At 52.4% G+C, this 15,754-nt stretch overlaps 1 long non-coding RNA gene across 1 annotated transcript; it reads left to right on the top strand.

The window, feature by feature from the left end:
* The first annotated feature begins 3,286 nt into the window (after positions 1–3,286).
* LOC135454328 (uncharacterized) lies at positions 3,287–13,970 on the top strand. The gene is made up of 4 exons (XR_010442077.1): positions 3,287–3,326; positions 9,307–9,492; positions 12,780–13,000; positions 13,890–13,970. It is a non-coding gene; the product is annotated as an uncharacterized LOC135454328 (long non-coding RNA).
* The last annotated feature ends 1,784 nt before the right edge of the window (positions 13,971–15,754 follow it).

Below are 15,754 nucleotides of genomic sequence, written 5' to 3'. Positions count from 1 at the left end.
AAATATTTAATAAAACCTCAGATGAGCCCTCTCCCCTCCCTGAGCAGATTAAATATTCTTCCATATAAACCTTGCTGATCTCCATTAACTGGGAGTGTTCTGGGTGGTTTGTGTGCATGGGGATCATGGATCCATCCAGAATGAAACCTTGGAAACCTCTGGGCCACACAGCTGAGGGTTCTGGGGGTGACACAGGCCCTGGCGGCCAGGGGAGGGCTGGGCAGCAAACCCCAACCCTGGGAGATGTTTTGGAGATGGAAAAGAGTCTGCAGGAATTTCCCAGCTGAGCAAAACAATGAACAGCAGCAGTTCTGAATAAATGCCAGGTCCTGGTTTAGGAAGAGGGAGCTGTGGATCACCTCCCCATGTTCCTGGAGTGGCCCACTGATTGGGCAGGGCCTTTCTAACCCTTAGCAGGAAAATTCCAGCTTCTCCACAATTTACCCAGCTCTGCCCTTTCAGTTCAATAATCTCAACAGTTTTTCAAACCTGCAGCCATCGAGGGTCATCACGGGAGGCTGCAGAAATTACTTTAATCTCTACTAACTAGTTTTCCCTTAATTAAAGATGGGGAAAACATTTAATTAACCTCTATGATCTTATTAGTGACTTGTATTTGTCTGTTTAATGAGCTAATTATGAGTTTTGGAGGGCCCTCAGGCCCTGCATTATTTGCAGATCAGCTTTGGCTGTGGTTCCTTCCATGATGCAGCATCCCAAGGCTGCTGAGGTGCCTCCTCTCCTCTCTGCTGCTGCCTGGGCAGGAGGAGGGAGCAGGTCCCACTTCTGGCATGTACAAGGAGCCTCATCCCTTCTCCTCCCTGCTCCAAGGTGGTTTCACACCCTCACCTGCAGTTTCATCCCACACAGCTCTCCCTGTCCCGGGTCCTGGCACCTCCCTCGTGTCCCTGGGGCTGAGCTTTGTGTCCTGTCCCATGCTCCGGGTGCAGGTGAGGTTGGGCACGTTCCTGTTCATTCCCAGGACAAGTGACACCTGCTGAAAGTGATGCTGGAGAGAAAAGCAAACCAGTTTCTGTGTGGATTGGGCCATCGAGGAGGTGACAGTCCCCAGGGCTTTGTCACTGGGGTAAAACAGGATACTGCCATGGCACAGTGAGAGGAGATGGTTGAAATCCCAAAGTCCTGGAGTGATGCAGCTGTTCTGGGATGGGCTCAGCATCCCCTGCCCTGGCTGTGACACCCCCAGTCTGTGACCCCAGGCTGTGTCACAGCCACCAATGTCCCCCCCAGGCTCTGTCCCCCGGCTGTGACCCCCCTGTTGTGACCCCAGGCCACCAATGTCCCCCCCAGGCTGTGTCCCCCGGCTGTGTCCCCCCTGTTTGTGACCCCAGGCCATCAATGTCCCCCCCAGGCTGTGTCCCCCGGCTGTGACCCCCCTGTTTGTGACCCCAGGCCATCAATGTCCCCCCCAGCCATGTCCCCAGGCTGTGACCCCCGGCCGTGTCCCCTCCAGGGCGGGATGTCGCAGCGGCTGGAGCCCCTTGTCAGCCTGGCTGGCAGCTCCGCATGATGGACTGCGCTCTGCTTGTTTAGGTTTTGTTTCCAGCGACGACATTCGACCAAATTATTCTCCGCGAAGGGCTTTAAAGTTTCCCAAGTGCCTGTGAAAGGCTGGAAGCGCTGATAGTGATCCTATTTCCCAGCTGAGTGACTGCATTCAGCCCCGGCCCTATTGATATGCAAAACCTTAAGGGTCCCGGCTCTAAAGATGGTTTCTGTCTGCCCTGTGAAAGGGAACCATACTTTTTTAAAGCCCGGCCCTTTCTAAAGCCGCACAATACCATATAGACTATGCCATTTGAAGCATCTGAAGCGACCCAAAATGTATTGAAAGCTCGCTTTGCAGACTCATTAAGACTACTCAATGCGCTCTGGCAAATACCGTGCCGGGGCTGACCGCACGGATTAAGACTTTTGAAGTGTTACACAAACCCCCTGCTTAAACTAATTGCTGCCCCGCAGCTCTCGAGGTCAAGTATTTGTATTCATTGCCTCCGAGAGGAGCCACTTATGGCTCTGTCCAGGTGAAGTCTGCACTTCATTAGATCAAGACAATAAAAGCAGCTTTGGTAGGAAGGGGATGAAATCTCCCCGGCTCCTGCTCCGAGCCCAGCGCGGGTTTAAGTCCACTCCGGCGGAGTTTGTGGTGCTTTTTCAGGAGGGATGTGCTTCCAAAAAAAGTGTTTCGTTGGGGATGGTGACAGCAGCCCTGTCCCATTTGTGCTGTCCTGGAGGGTTCGGCTTGAGCAGAGATTTCTTGGAATTCCCAGAGCTCACTGGGACACTTCATTCTCCAGGGTCGTGGAATCCTGGTTTGGGTTGGAAGGACCCTAAATCCCATCCATGCCACCCCTGCCATGGCAGGGACACTTCCACTGTGCCAGCTGCTCCAAGCCCTGTCCAGCCTGGCCTGGGGCACTCCAGGGATGCAGGGGCAGCCACAGCTCATCCAGGAGGAATTGCTGTGAAACTCCCACAGAGGCTCAGGGAGAGGTGGCACTGCCGGATCTCCCTGCTCAAAACCTCTGGGAATAAAGTTTTTTATAAAGTTATAACGAGAGGATGCTGGGCTGTGCTGGTGTTTTGGGGACACAGGGAGCTGGGGCAGCTGCTTGCTCGGGGGATGGTGGCAAACACCCCGTGCTGGTGGAGCTGGAAAATGTCCCAGGTTAATTGGGGCAGTGCCAAAACAAGAGGATGATGAAGATCCTGCTTTGCAGCCAAGTATGAAGTGAAGTTTTCATCCCCGTCTCAGTTAACCAGAGTTTCCATTTCTAGACCCAATTTTGTTTTCAAAATCCAGCTATCCAAAGTTTTGTGGTTCCTGAGCTCTGGGCCTCCCTCTCCATTCCACTCCATAAGCCAGGAAGAGCAAGGCTGGAAGAGCTTTCCAAAATTCTTTATTTACTCCTTTTTCTGTTATACCAGATTTAGGAGGACAGAAGGGAAAGAACAAAAATAGGGAAGAAAGAAAGAAAAAAACCTCCAAAAGCAAGAAGTTCAAACTTCCCTGCTTTTGCGTGGGTCTGGAGATGAGGAGAGCAGCAGGGCTGATTTGCAGTGCCACATTTCATCTGGAATGTTTGTAACCTGTGACAGGGAAATCATGATCCTCCCTGGAAGTGCCCATCAATCCCCATTTCCTGCTGGCACACCTGTGCCAGCCCACACTCCCCAGGTGAGGCTGGTGCTGCCAGGCACCTGGGGGCTATAAAAGCTGGGAGGAGGCACCAGAACCTCCTCTAGGATTTCCCCCAGGGTGCAGAGGCTGTCCTGGCCCAGGGAGCAGGAGCTGGCACTGCCTGGTAAGTGGGGGCTGTGCCAGGGCTGTTGGGCATCCTCCCTGCTGGTTTTGGGGGCTGCAGCAGTGTGGTTGTGTGCAGCCATAGTGCAAATGCCAAATTTGTGCTCTGATTTGAGCAAGGCATTGCCTCACTTAATGAATTTATATCACAGGAAAGAATAAAATGATGTCATTCTGAGCCCCAGGCCCTGACTGTGACCCCCTCATGGCTGTGGGGTGGATGGGGCGCTGCCACCACTGCCCCTTCCCCAGGGAATGGGCAGGAGGAGGGGATGGCTGGGCTGGCTCATGGTGATGCCACAGCTGGTGTTGGAGGAGAGACTGAAGCTGAAAGGGCTGATCCAGCCCCATTTTTCCCAGGTTATGTGGCTGGGAGTGCCTTTGACCCTATGAGCTGGACAGGGGAAGTACATGTATTGACCCAACTGAGATCTGTGGTGCAGCAGAATGTGGACATCAAATGCAAAGCAGAACTGTAATGTGACATCACCTGGATGCAGGACGTGAGGAAATTCTAAGGAAGTTTGTACTAAGCAGTGATGGGAAGGATCAGGCTGGCACAGCAGCTCTGTGCCAGCACTGCCATCCAGGCTGGCAGCCACGCCTGCAAATCAACAGCGAGGGAATGAGGGAATTCCCCCCTTTTTGTCCCTTTTACTCTGAGTTTAAACTTGCATCTGATGGCTGATTGCTGCAGACCCCCCCTGGCAGCCCCAGCACGCTGCTGGCAGATGCCAGAGGGAAGGAAAGTGTGAGGGATGGAGGGCAGCAGGAGAGAGGCCGGGAAACTGGGAAACACTCCTGGTGGGGATGGGAGAGGGGCCTGTGCAACAGCCAGCCTTTAATTAAGGGTCTTTAAAGAGCTTTCCCAGCTGGTTAACATTGCCTTGCCATATTGGAGTGGTTTAGAAGCAATGCTCCTCTGGAGTGGCTCCCTTCCTGTCAGCCCTGTGTGTGTGAGATGGGTCCTGGGCCCTCAGCAAATGCAAAATGGGGCTGAGAAAAACAGGTCCATGCCTGGCTGGAGAGGACAGGGAGAGCCTTCACCCAGCCAGGGGAGAAGCTGTATTTTCTGTGCTCTTTGCTACACACAAATGTCTTGAAAGCAAGACAAGCAGCCCTGGGGTGGAGATTGGAGACAGGAGCCAGCCTTGAGGGAAAAGCTCCACCTGAAGTGCAGGAGCCCTGTGTGGCAGCTGTGGGATTTTGGGGGTGCCATGACCTCCCTGGAGCTGGTGCCCCTGTCCTGCTTCTCCTGCAGGAATGAGCTCTGGAGTGACAGCATCGCCCTCCTGCCAGTGGGACAGGCTCTGCTGTGCACACAAACCTGCTGGAACTTCCTGGGCGCTTATCTCATCCCTTTTGGCTTTATCTCTCATCCCTTTCCTTCCTGCATCCCACGCTGCAATTGCCCTGGACAAAATCCTCTTGGAGGCACGAGCAGAGCTGCCCATGGGCTGGGGACTCTGGGGTGCTGTCCCTGTTTCAGCAGGAGCTTTATGGGTGCCCAAAGCCTCCTGCTGCGGTTGCAGCCTCCAGCTGCATCTGCAGAGGAGAGGGTGATGCAAAGCAGCTCCAAGTGTGCTGAGAGGGTTTTGCTGCCCCTTTTCCAGAAAAGCATCCTCTGACACTGGAGCATCCCTGCAGCTTGTTCTGCTGCTCCCTTCATCCAAGCTGATGCACAGCTGAGCACCATCCTCCTCCTCCTCCTCCTCCTCTGCATGTCCCAGCCTCACCACAGCATTCCCAGCTTGAGGTTCCCCACTCTGTCAGCTCCAAGGACATGGATATTGCTGGGACTCCCTCTGCTCCCACAGCCTGCTTTTATCTCTGGAAAAAATCCTAATAAAAGCCAAAAGGCAACTTTAATAGTGTAATATTAGAGAGGGCTGGGAGGGAAAGGCTCCTGCCTGGGGCCATGGCTCAGCTGGGGTCCCAAGCACGGATCCACGCTTCCATTTAGGGATGCACGGGGAAAATGGGGGGAAAACCAAATTAAATCAATGTTTGCTAGGCTGGGCTGTGCTCAGGAGGGGAGGACAGGGGGAAGAGCAAAGGCTGAGCCTCCTGTTTGCCTTTAGGACAGGCATTGGGGTTGTTCTGTCTGAGGAAAGCCCAGCTGGGACCCTGCCTGTGGAAGGTGAGGTCCTGGGCATCCCTCAGCAAGGGGCACAGCCAGGCAGCAGAATGCAGGCAGGGCTGAAGGAACCGGTGGAAAACATTCCAAGTCCGGAGAGGCTTCGCAATAATTTCCACATTCTGTAATTTTTCTCAAGAGGGGAAGAGAGGCAAGCCTGGAATAATTACCCACACAAGCAGCCATTGAAACGTTCTGTGCTGTGAGTACTGATCACTTACTGTACTTAACAAGACAATTTTGGCTCTCAGCACATAAAAGCAAGCAGTGATTAAAGCTCTTGTTTGCAGGATCCCTGAGCCAAAGCACAAAAGTCTGTTGCTCGATCCAAATGTGGGCTTGGCAAGCGGCTCCTGCGTGGGGAGGGAGCCAAGGTGGAGTGGCTGTGCTGGGGATCCGTGGGGCTGCAGGGCTGCTCCCCCCTCCTGCCAGCTCCAGGGCTGGGGGGTGACCTGTGCTCCAGCCCCAGGGATGCTCTGCAGGCAGTGGAAGGTGTGGAATTCTTTGGGGCTGAGAGAGTCTTCTGGGTGTTGGGTTGGAAATGGGGTCAGTGGTGTCTGTTGCTGTCTGCCTGTGGAGGATGAGAAGGGAAAAGGCCCTGGTGTGGGGGATGAGAAGGGAAAAGGCCCTGGTGTGGAGGGTGAGAAGGGAAAAGGCCCTGGTGTGGGGGATGAGAAGGGAAAAGGCCCTGGTGTGGAGGGTGAGAAGGGAAAAGGCCCTGGTGTGGAGGGTGAGAAGGGAAAAGGCCCTGGTGTGGGGATGAGAAGGGAAAGGCCCTGGTGTGGGGGATGAAAGGGAAAAGGCCCTGTGTGGAGGATGAGAAGGGAAAAGCCCTGGTGTGGAGGGTGAGAAGGGAAAAGGCCCTGGTGTGGAGGATGAGAAGGCAAAAGGCCCTGGTGTGGAGGGTGAGAAGGGAAAAGGCCCTGGTGTGTGCAGGCAGTGCTGCAAAGTGAGGGCTTGGCTGGAGGCAGAGCCTCTGGCACCTCATGCTGCCTGGATTTGGGGATCCCAGCCTGAGGATTCTGGGTTTGCAGGGTGTCTCAGACTCCAGATAAACTGGAGGAGCTGTTCCCTGTGCTGGGATATCAGGATTGCCCACGGGTAAAAGTGCTGAAAGTGTCCTTTGTGCTGTGCTGGGCACCACCCTGCTGGGAAATGCTGCCCTGGGATGAACTGGGACCAGCAGGGCTCTCAGCAGCACTGGGGGTGTTGTCTCTTGGAATGCCTGCTCAGGGGCTTGCTCCCAGCCTGGTTTGTGGCTGACACACCCTGGGCAGCCCTGGCACACCCAGGGCAGGGTTTGCTGCAGCACAGCCCTGTCTCAGGGGCTTTATTTTACCCTGAGGGTCCTCATGCTGCTGATTTCAGTGGTGCCATGCCTGGTGTGAGTGTCCCAGGATGGGATGTGAGTGCTGCTGTCCCTTTATGGCTCTGCCTGGGGGGACAGAGGGAGCTGGGAATGGGTTGGAGCCAGAGCACTGGGCATAAATCAGCCCTGTTTGGTTCAGAGCAGCTGTGTGATTGAGATCAGGTCAAGATCTGGTTCAGATCTTCCTCTCTGCTTGTTAAGCCCCCGTCCTTGAGGACAGTGTGGGCTCACCTCGGAGGGAAGATGAACGAGTCCCAGTGCAGCAGCACTAAATCTGTCTGGCCTTGTGCTGGGCTTCCCAGGGCTCCCTGTGCTGCAGGACAGGGAAAGCATCCAGGGAAATCCTTGGGATGGCTCAGAGACACAGCCCTGCATGGGAGCAGCATGCAGAGTCCCCTCTGGCCTTTCCTTGGAAAAAAAAGCAAGAATTCAGATCCTGAATAAATTCCACAGCCATTACCTATGCTAAATGAGTAAGTGCTTGCACAGGGCTGCTACTGCTGCCTTCTCCTCAACCATCAGACCAGATCAAGTCCTTGCAGAGAGGTTTTATTTCCAGCAGTGATGTCCTGGAGCACTGGGGGTGCTGTGGAGGTCCAGGTCTGGTGTGGCTGTGTCCCTTGGGTGCCCCTGCTCCAGCTGGGGTGCAGATGAGCAGTTGTTTTCTGTAAAAGTCCTCCTGGCATGAACTGGGAGCGTGCCACGGTGGGCAAAGGTGTCCTGAGGGATGTGCCTGCAGCACTGGCCATCCTGCCAGCCCAGGGCACAGCTGCCACCAGGACCCACTTGGGAGCTGCACTTGGCTTTCTTGGCTGCATTTTAGATGGAGAAGAGCATTTCTGGGGCAGATCTGGCAGCGCTGGAAGGGCCCTGGCAGATGGGCAGCCTTCATGCAGGGCCCTGCTCTCTTGGATGAGTTGTGCTTGTTGGAATTATTTACTGCACTGGTCGATAAACACTCTGGGCACTGGGCTGTATTTCATGAGCACCACGCTCTCCATGTGCCTGCTGTTATATTTCAAGAGCATAAATAACAGTGGGGCAGCAGCAGAAATTAAAACCAAACACACACAACGATTTACACCCAGAATTTTTCAACACAGAAAGGAAGGAAAAAACCACCCCAGGGCTGTGCCCCTCACTTAAACCTTGCTCCTGCCTTTCCTGGGTGCCTCTGGCTTTGCTCCTGCCTCCAGCTGGGGGGGTTTGGCTGGGAATGGAATATTGGTTCTGGGAAGGGGATGTTGTTTCTGGGAAGCCACCTGCTTTGCCCACATCCCCTCGTGTGTGGGGACACCGTGCCAGGCTGGTGCCACCATTTGAGAGCCCCCTTGGCACATCCCGCCTGCCATCAGCGCTGCCACCCCGGTGTTTGTTTTCCTAGCAGAGGGAGACATCCAGCAGCATGTGCTGCAGCCTCCAGGTTGTTTGTTTTCCTTGAAAATGCAATAGAGCTGTAATGAGATGAAAACAAACTCTCCTGAAGAGCAGGGTTGCTCAGAGCAGGCAGCCAGGGCTGGTTCCCTTCCCTCTGGTAGCGTTTAAGCGTTTCCCCCACGCGGGTGACGCAGCCGTTCCCCATAAATCAGCCGAGGTAGGAGCACATTTGCTCCCCTGGCTTTGAAGAGGCGTCAGATCTCCGAACAGAGGCTTCTTGCTGGGTGATCCTCCGGGGCTGGTTCTCATTTCCTTGTAGGAGGTGGGTCTGGAGCCCATTTTGTGCATTTGGGAAGGCTGGCAGGGGGGGAAAGGGGGAGGGAAACGAATGACTTTGCTTCGTTGACAAAAAAAATGTTAAAAGAGCCTCAACACCACGAGCACTGTGCCCCATTAACGTCCCACTGACACAATTATTCACCAGGAAGGCGCAGATATTGATTTGGCAGGCACTGCACGTGGCAGGCCTGAGGCTTGATGGATCCATGAACTGAAAGTGGGATCCCTGCAAACCTGGGGCTGAGTGTGACCCTGCCTGGGCCAAGGCCACACCATCTGAGGTATTGCTGGGCCTTTCACCCCTCTGCTGTCACTGCTGGCTTTGCCATGTGCCCAGAGCCACCATGGGGTGGTGGCACTGAAGGCTGTGCTGCTCTTGGTCCCTGGGAAGGGTCTTTGGGGAGCCACCTCCCCAAAGGGGATGGGGATGGATGGGGGTGCTGGGAAGGGCAGCTCCATCAGCCAAGGAGTTGCATTTGTGCATTTTAATAGATGGAAAACTGCCAAGGTGAGGTGTTGAGTGCCCCAAAAATAGAGGTTTTCTGTTCAGTTCTGCCCAGTTTTTATGCCTTGAAGAGAAGGTGTTTATGCACACCAGTGGCACAAGGCATCCACTGCTGTCCCAGCCATGCTCATACCCCTCCCAAATCTTCCTGTGCCTCTGTTATTGGGGAAGGGCTCAGAGATGTGTCCCTGAAGAAGCTTCAGCTCTGTGTTAGGGACAGCTTGCTTTAAAATAGGCATTTTCATCACTTCTAGGTGTGGCTGGGCTCTGATGAGCTGGGCAGCCTCTGGACGTGGCCTGGCAGACACTTCCACCTGGGAATGCCTCAGCTGCTGCCCTGGAGGAGCATGGCAGGCTGCAGCCAGAACCACTGCGCTCATCCAGGCAGCAACAAACTCCTGGGAAGGATTTGAAGGCATTCATCTGGCAGGTTTGGAAAGGTAATGGCCATGCCAAGGTGGAGCTGGAACATTTCTGCTGCTCTGGGCCGTTTGCAGCGAGAGGAGCTGGCAGCAGGCGAGCTGCTGAGTGAGGAGCCGGCGCTGCCATATGGAGCTGCTCGCTCACGGAGAGCTCAGCGGGGCCAGGGCTTGGCAGCCCCTGAGTGGGGATAAATAAAGGTTACTCCTTGCACGGAGCCACTGGGTGGGGATGCATAGATGTTACTCCTTGTACAGAGCCCCTGGGTGGGCATAAATAATGTTACTCCTTGGGGTACTTGGGGTTGCAGGATCTGCCTGCGGGCACAAAGAGCCGTGATTTGGCCCCGCTGCAGGGGAGCAGCAAATGAGACTCCCCAGCTGAAATCTTGTGCTTAAACTCGCTCTCTGCTGGGTCTGAGCTTTCTTCTGGCTTGATTTTGTGCCTTGGATCACCCATGGCTTTCCCAGTGCAGTGGCCTCCTGTGCTCCATGGAGTCTGCCTGAAGCAGGAGGTTTGTGGAGGAGAATTTGGGATTTGCTGAGGAAGGTGGCAATGGGGAGGCTGAAACAGGCTGGCAGGGCTGTGTCTTATTTCTGGTGAAAAGAGCAGGGAAGGGGGAGGAAGAAACTGGCTGGAATTGGAATATTGGGCTTTTCAGAATGGTAAAGTAAAAATAGCTCAACCAAAAGTGATTTTAAGCTGAAAAAGTCTGTGGGAGTTTGTAGTCTCAAGGTTCTCCAGAATCTGAGCATGGGAGATGAGATGAGGAAAGCATGAGGTGCAGGACTGAAGTCACTCTGCTGCTGTTAGGTGGGAGATGCATTGGAAGGGAATCAGAATTGAAGTCTGGAAGTCCCAAACTGACCTCTTGCATCCCAGCCCTGTTCCCTGCTGCCTCTTTCCAACCATGGGTTTGCGGCTGCCCATCCCTGGCAGTGTCCAAGATTGGACAGGGCTTGGAGCAGCCTGGGACAGTGGAGGTGTCCCTGCCATGGCAGGAGGAGTGGGACTTTGTGAGCTTTAAGATCCCTTCCAACCCACCCCATTCCAGGGTTTATCCATGGGATGGGATCCTGACCTGCCTGTTCTGGGTTTTCACCTGCACAGCCCCAGCTGCTCCTCTGCTCCTGCCCTGATCCTTAATCGAACTTGAGCTGCAGTGGAGCTCCATCAGGGACACATTTGGCCTCCAGCCTCCTGACACAAGGCCCATTCCCCCTTTCCTCCCACAAACAGGGAGCTCAGTGCATCAGGGAGCCCTGTGATGGGACAGGGACCGTGTGGGAGAGCTCCGGAAAGGAAATGCTAATGGAGAGCGAGACAAGAGCAAATCCCAAAGAACAGAGGAAACCCTTGTTAGATCGGGCCAAGCCAGGGGGTCTGGAGGTGGTTAGAGCCGTACAGAACACAGCAGTCTGTAATATTTTATTCCAGGGATGTATATTTCCGGGACAAGTTGTTAGATTGACCTCTAGTGTTCATTTTCTTAAGGCAGAATTCCGTGATCCAGTCCCGTTTTGATCAAGCCTCGTACCTTTGCACTTTGAACAGGCTTTGAGGGGAGGTTTTGTTTTTCCAGTGGATAAACCCTCCAAATGTCAGTGTGGGTCTGCAGGAGTTTCCTAAGGAGCTGCCTGACGGGCAGCCAGGAGGGCTGTGGAAATGTTGACACACGATTCCCTCGGAAGGAAGGGCTGGATGCAGTCCTGGCTCTCCCTGCAGCGGGAGCCCTGCCACCGCCAGGCCGGGGCCAAGCGCTCCGCCAGGAGATCAAAGGTGGATTTGTGCTGCAAAGTTTAGCTTGGATGGGCCCTTTGGATGGGATTGCTCTGGTGCTCCCTTCACTGAATTCTGTGGTGAGGAAAAATTTGATTTATTCTAAGGTCCCAGGTTTCTTTTACAGCCACCCCCGTATGTCTTTGGGAATCATATCCTAAGGTTTCCTCCTTGTGAACTGCTCATGCAGGGATCAAGTTTTAGGCTTGGTTGGAAACTGGAGCAACTGGAGTTTGGAAGGGTTTTTCCCAGTATTGTACTGGGAGATGCTCATTCCATGTGCCCTAATTGGTACTGCTCAGTCTCATCTGTCTCCAGCTGAAATCCAGATAGAATTTGGGTTTGGTTTCATGGATTTGAATGGCTGGAAGTGTCTGAATGGCAGCCAACAATGCTAAATATCTCCTTTTCTTCCCTCCTCAACGCATTCTTCCTCTGTGTCAGGGAGCTGTCACTAAAACTATTTTTAATTGTTGTGTGCTTTAATTCATGATGTTTTGTTGGAAAATATTCATCACTTGTTTGCTCAGAGAGGGAGGAGGAAATTCTGGTCTTGGGGAAAGTGATGAAAATCCAAGTCATTTCACTGAGCTCACATTATTTTGGAATTATGTGCAGGAAAAGTTATTCTCTGTTGCCTGAAGGCTCTAAAAAGAAGAATTTTGAATTTCTGTAGTCTCAGTCAAGTTGAACAGCAGACTGAGGACTTTAAATCTTGGGCAATCAAAGCCTGAGCTTCAAAAAAGGGAGAAAATTGAAGAAAAAAGGCCTTGTGTCAGTGCTTTCAAGCAGTGAGTTCCTATATGGGCATCTTATTCTGCTTTTTTGGTAGGAAAACTACACAGGTTGGTTCTGGGGTAAGTTTATTTGCTAATTATACACTGAAAATAAGCTGAGTGCTTAGTGATGATCCAGGAGGTCTCAGATGCCAGCTGTGGTGTTTCTGTCGGGCTGTCACGCTGCCCTGGCACCTGAGGGGAGCTGATTTTGGGGCAGGGGCTGGTGCAGATGGCTCCTGTTCCTCCCCGGGATGTGCCACATCCTTTCCGTGACATTCCTGCTCCACCACTGCTGCAGAAGGGATTCATTAGTGATGGAATCATGAGGAGCTGAGCTCACTGATGAGCAGACATGATGAGCCTGGGAGGGAGAGCAGCAATGCCGTGCCAGGCTCCAGCCCTGACAATGCCATTCCCTCCCTGCCCGTGGGCACAGCAGCTACATGGCCCACAGGGATTTGCACCTTAAAAAAAAAGCTTTTTTATTTTGGTCTTTGCCAGAAATGGAGCTTTTCTTGTGCAGAGAGAGCTGTTGGCATCCCCAGCAGAGCCCCTGGCCTGTGGTTCTGTTTGCTCATGCCTGTGTTGGGGTCTGAGCTCCCTGCAGGCTCATGCTGCTGCCACATGTATGCCCTGGCATCTCCCTGGCCCCAAGAAGGCAGAATTAACCCAGGTGAGGTGGGAACCAGCCATGGGTCGTGTTAATTTTACAACAAGGCTCTGGGTTGTTGTGTTTTTCCATGCTGCAGGTGGTGATGGTGCTGCTCCCACTGAAACAGCACGGGGATGGCTCCAGTGCTGGGGGGGAGAACCAGGCTGGAGTGAGAGCTGAACAAAGACTCAGAGAAATTTGGATTAAATATCCCTAAAGACGCACTGAGCACCTGTTGGCTGCATCAGCACCTGCACTGCTGCTGCTGAAGATGCCCATCCTTACTCCATCAGCGCTCCCGAGGCTCTGCCAGCTCAGGTATCAGCCAAAACCACTGAACACCGAGCACCTTCAATAATTTGCTGCTCTTAATGCATTCAGTCAGGCCAATTACATAAAATTACATGTCTGCCCTCTCCATTTTACCAGTTCTTTTGGTCTTAAGGATGTATAAATATTCAATAAGCCCTCTCAGTAAACGCTGTGGGCAGCGGAAAATGCACAGAGCAAATATTTTTATATTGCTCTGGTTTTGGAAATGATTTCTGAAATGTCCCTGCTAGTGCTGGACTTTCTTCCCCTGAACTCCAAGTGTACTGATGGTCACGTAACAAATTGCTAAAGTGAATTACGAAATGGCATTTGCACTGCTTGGCCATGCCAATGAGTGTAATTTAAATAAAGCTATTCATGAAGGCTAATTAGCAGGGACTGGGCAATTTGCAGCCCAGTGTACGGGGAGGCTCTGCCAATCACAGGAGGAATGGGCAGAGAGCTGAGTGCTGCTGAAGTGCTGCAGAGTTCAAACCACTTGGAGCTTTCAGGGATCAAGCGCTAGATCAGAAAAGCACTGAATTAACACCGGTGCTCTCCCGCGGGGGCTGCTGCTGGAGAGGGGAGCTGGTTCTGTGTGGTGCATGGATTGTAGGAAACCTCTTTTGGCCTTTCTCTTGTCTGTTTTCCCAGTTGTCAAAGGGAGATAACGATGCTGATTTTTTTTTTGAGACCACTTTGAGGTCAGCTGAGGAGGAAAGGTTGAGTAAAGCAGGATACAAGTTGAATAACATTTGTTTTTACAGATGCTCTCCAGTGTTTGTATTGAAAATTCCTGGCTGGGAGAATCAGCTGGCATTGTAAATCAGCGGGATAAAGGCAGGTTAGACATTTGTTGGTTATAAACACTAAAAAAGGTGTTATTTGTTTGCAGTAACCACAGAAGTCCCTGGCTGCCCCTGAGGTGCCATGTGCTGTGTGAATGGCAGAATTCACAGAGTCACCTGAGACAGGTACGGGCATCAAACGAGTCCTTGGCTCAGTATCTGCAAGGCAGAAATTCAGCATCTAATCAGACATCTCAGAGGGAAAGAACCAGTCTCACTCTGTCCCCTGCCTTTGTGCCTCCTGTCACGATGGCCCTGATAACGTCTTCCCAAGCAGGAGCTATCCTGGGAAAGTAAAAAGCAGCTTTTTTTTTGCCCCCCCCCAAAATGTACATTGAAAATAGGAGTGGAAGCAGCCCACAAAGCAAACCCTGCCGGTGATTATGGGGAGCCAGGAGAGGCACAACAGCACTCTTGTTCTGGTGGCTTTGAAATGGAACAAAGGCCTGGAGGGGACACGGCAGGGTTGGGTTTCACCTGCCCCTTGTGCCTGTGGGAGAAAAGCAGCTCCACCTGGACAAAACCCGCTGGAACTGGGGACCTACCCATGCACAGGATCCCTGCAAGGCTCCATGCAGCAGGTGCTCGTGTCCCACCAAAACCTTGCTGAGATACTGGCCCGGCTCAGCTCCTGTGAACCCCTGGGCTGTGGTGCTGGTTTGTCACCTTCTGCAGCAGAGGACACCCCACAGGTCTCATTTCAGGGATTCTTTTTCCTGTTTTGCATTGCAGTCCTGGCTGTAAGAATGAGACCTGTGCCTGTGCCAGCATTTCCCAGCCAGTGTCCAGGTTCTCGTTCCCATTCCACTGGGATCCTATCACCAGGCTCATTACCTTCTGCTTGTTCATTAGCTTGAGGTAATGAAAACAACAGAACTGACAGAAAAAAATGTCATGTTCTGTTTAGTGGAGACATCAAACTTACAAAACAAAATTAGATCCATGGATCATACTGTATAAAAGGTGACCTAAAAAAGAAAAAACCCACCCAGGCTGTCAGTTCCCTGGCATCCTGTTTGTCATCAGCACGGGATAATTATCGTGGATTTTTGTGACACAATAAATACAAGAGCACAGGTGGGATCCATTTTCAGCTGTTTAATTGAAGAAATGAAAGATCCTGTAAGACAGAGTCAACACAGAGAATTTGTCAGGCTATGCTGAAAACTTCCAATAGCTGAGACCTTGGGGTTATAAAATTACTCATCAGGAGTAAAGTTTTTTATGGCGCAGAAGTGAAGGGTATTGATTTTATAAAATATAATTTTATATTCAATATAAATGGAGAAAACCGCTCAAGCCAGCCTTCTGCAGAGCCTAAATATAGAAAATATAGGACTATTGGGTGTAAATCAATACAAATAATATCTTTAACCCAGAAATTTTGATTCATTTATAAAATACAGGCTGCAACTTTTTTTTCCCTTACAGCCAACATTAAAAAAAAGAAGTAAGGAATGGTTTCTCCAGAGATTTCTGCGAATTGCTTTGTCTTGCTGGTGCGTTGTGTGTTTATATTTGTAGAATGAACCTGATTTTTAATTTCTGATATGGTAAGTCACAGAACCACGGGATTGTTTGCATTGAGGGAACCTTAAAAACCATCCAGCTCTGTGGGCAGGGACCCTTCCATTACCCCAGGGTGCTCCAGCCTGACCTTGGGCACTGCCAAGGATCCATGGCACCCACAGCTTCTGTGGGCACCCCGTGCCAGGGCCTGCCCACCCTCACTGGGTACAATTCCAGCCCAAAATCCCATCTAACCCTGTTGTTACCTCCTCAAACCCAGTGACTCCAGGTCTGCTGGAGATCCCACTGAATGTGCCGGGATGGGAGAGCGTCTCCCCTCAGCCCTGAGGGACGAGGGGGCGCGGGGCCCTTTTCCCGCCACTGCGCCGGCGCCATCTTGTTT

Source organism: Zonotrichia leucophrys, chromosome 14, assembly GCF_028769735.1.
Source record: "Zonotrichia leucophrys gambelii isolate GWCS_2022_RI chromosome 14, RI_Zleu_2.0, whole genome shotgun sequence".
Lineage (NCBI taxonomy): Eukaryota > Metazoa > Chordata > Aves > Passeriformes > Passerellidae > Zonotrichia > Zonotrichia leucophrys.
Note: the sequence above shows the minus strand (reverse complement) of the source record. Positions and strands in the feature narration are given on the sequence as shown.